Raw genomic sequence first — 3075 nt, 5'->3', positions numbered from 1 at the left:
GGTCACCCCTCAGCCTCTGACACTCCAGGGAAAACAGACCCAACCTGTTCAGCCTCTCCCTGTAGCTCAGATCCTCCAACCCTGGCAACATCCTTGTAAATCTTTTCTGAACCCTTTCAAGTTTCACAACATCTTTCTGATAGGAAGGGGACCAGAATTGCACGCAATATTCCAACAGTGGCCTAACCAATGTCCTGTACAGCTGCAACATGACCTCCCAACTCCTGTACTCAATACTCTGACCAATAAAGGAAAGCATACCAAATGCCTTCTTCACTATCCTACCGACCTGTGACTCCACTTTCAAGCAGCTATGAACCTGCACTCCAAGGTCTCTTTGTTCAGCAAATGCTCAGAAACAAAAACAGAAATTGCTGGAGAAGTTCAGCAGGTCTGGCAGCTTCTGTAGAGATAATTCAGAGTTAATATTTCAAGTAGAGTGGCTCTTCCTCAGAGCTCCTCTCGCTCTGGTTTCTCTCCACAGATTTTGCCAGACCTGCTGAGCCTTTCCAGCAATTTCTGTTTTTGTTTCTGATTTCCAGCTTCCACAGTTCTTTCAGTTTTTATTGTAAGAATACAGTTGTTTTTATTTTCAATTTATAAAGGCATGCTTTATTTCACAAAATCATACTTTTCATGCATGTTTAAAATCTTTGATTTTGTGTTATAAGTAAATGGATTTTTTTATCTTCACTTCTTTTGTTAATAAACTTCTATATTATTGTTAAAGCAAACTCTGCAGTGTTACACACTTAAGTTTCTGTGAGATACAACTTTGTTCAAATCGAAACAAATCAAAATATGATCTATCAAGCTAGATGTCAGTCTGGGGTCTGACTTGTCCAGTAATAACATCAACTGGGATTGTAACAATGTCCATCCCAGCATTGCTCCTCCTTAGAATTGGACCATTTGCATTCAAGATAAGATCAAACTAGAGTTAAATTCCATGGGGAAAACAAGAACATTTATATGGTTGAACAGTCTGTTGATTAGTGTAGCTATATGACTTGTGTTTTGAAAGAATTACGCTTTTTAACTGCATGTATAGATTCCAGGCAGCTGGCCATTGCATTAAAAAGTATATCTATACAAGATTCCTATCCTGGAATAGCTGAATCCCTTTTCAAATGCAAAGTATTTTTCCCAACTCAATGTTAAGGATGGACATTGGTCGATGCATCCTCCCCAGAATCACAACAGCTGACAACTTTTAGACATTTCCTAGTGGATACAATAGCACCATGTCAGATCCAGGTTAGCGACGGAGTAGGACTCCTCAGCGAGAGATCGTCCGCTCTGTCCATTTATTTTCTTTTACTCTTTTTGTTTCTCCTTTTTCTTCAGATGATGTCCTCAACTCCCGGTCCAGTGCAGACTCAGTCTCCCGGCCTCACTGAGGCCTTAGACTCTTGGCCTCAGTAAGGACCCAGCATGGTGGCCACTCGGCCTGGTGTGGTTGTTGCCTGTGGCCTCAATGTAGACGTCTGGCCTTGAAATGATTCCAGAGCAGTCTCCTGGCTTGAGAGCCTTGAAATGAAGGCCAGGGCTGACTAGAGGCTGGGTGCCAGTATGGACTGGGTTAGATGAGATTCCCTACAGTGTGGAAAAGGGCCCTTTGGCCCAACAAGTGCACACTGACTCTCCAAAGAGTAACCCAACTAGACTTAATGCATCTAACACTATGGGCAATTTAGCAAGGTCAATCCACCTAACCTGCACATCTTTGGATTGTGGGAGGAAACTGGGGCACTCAAAGGAAACCCACACAGATACGTGGGGGGGAGAATGTTCAAACTCCACATGGACAGTCACCCAAGGCTGGAATCGAACATGGGTCCCTGGCAGTGTGAGGCTGTAGTGCTAACCACTGAGCCGCCATGCTGCCCAATGGGTTGGGAGGACTGTTATTCTGAATTGTTTATTTCTTTTTTTTTATTTGATTCCAATGATCTGTAAAGCTGGGTTTGTTATCTCTCTATTTTTTCTTTTATTCTTGTCTAAGAATTTGTAGTTAAGCATCTGTTCCTAGGTACCTTTGTACCAAAGATGGCGCCATAACTGCTGACTTGTAAACTTTTCATTGTATTCATGTGAGTGCATGTGACAGTAAAGCTAATTCTAAGAAATTATAGCCTATATTTTCTCAGATTAACATTTGGATTGTCTGTCAGCCAGAATATATTTCAGCAACATATGAATGAAATACGCAGTCACCCCTGAGCAAAACATGAGCACATCCTTCATCGACTCATGGCAACAGCAGGGAAACAAGACTCAGCATAGTCTACTCCCCGACTCTCAGTTTGGTTCCTGCCAGGACCACTCAACCGCTGACCTCACTACAGCCAAAAATGGACAAAAGAGCTGAATTACAGAAGGCAGGTAAAACTCAGTGCCCTCAACATTAAGGCTACATTTGACTAAGTGTGGAAACAAGCAACCACATCAATTGGACTCAGGGGTAAAACCTCCACTGGTTGGAATCATACATAGGAAGTTAGCTGTGGTTATTGGAAGTCAGTTATCTCAGCTCCAGGACATAGAGTCATAGTGTCACACAACATAGAAATAGACCCTTCGGTACAACAAGTCCATGCTAACCAACTTTCTCAAACTAAACTGGTCCCACTTGCCATCATTTGGCCCAGATACCTCAAAACATTTCCCAATCATCTACCTCTGCAAATTTCTTTTAAATGTTTGAACCATTGGTTAGATCACTTTTGGAATATTGTGTGCAATTCTGGTCTCCCTGCTATAGGAAGAATGGCGTTAAACTTGAAAGGGTTCAGAAAAGATTCATAAGGATGTTGAAAGAGTTGGAGAGTTTGAGCTATCCGGAGAGGCTGAATAGGCTGGGGCTACTTTCTCTGGAGTGTCGGAGGCTGAGGGGTGACCTTTTGAAGGTTTCTAAAATTATGGCAGGCATGGTTAGGGGAAATAGACAAAGTCTTTTCCTTGGGTTGGGAGAGTCCAGAACTAGAGGTCATAGGTTTAGGGTTCATTTCACACACAAACCATCCTCTATGTGAAAGAGTTGCCCCTCAGGTCCCTTTTAAGTCTTCCTCCTCT

The sequence above is a fragment of the Chiloscyllium plagiosum genome, chromosome 4, assembly GCF_004010195.1.
Source record: "Chiloscyllium plagiosum isolate BGI_BamShark_2017 chromosome 4, ASM401019v2, whole genome shotgun sequence".
NCBI classification, from domain to species: Eukaryota; Metazoa; Chordata; class Chondrichthyes; order Orectolobiformes; family Hemiscylliidae; genus Chiloscyllium; species Chiloscyllium plagiosum.
This window is presented reverse-complemented; position numbering follows the sequence as displayed.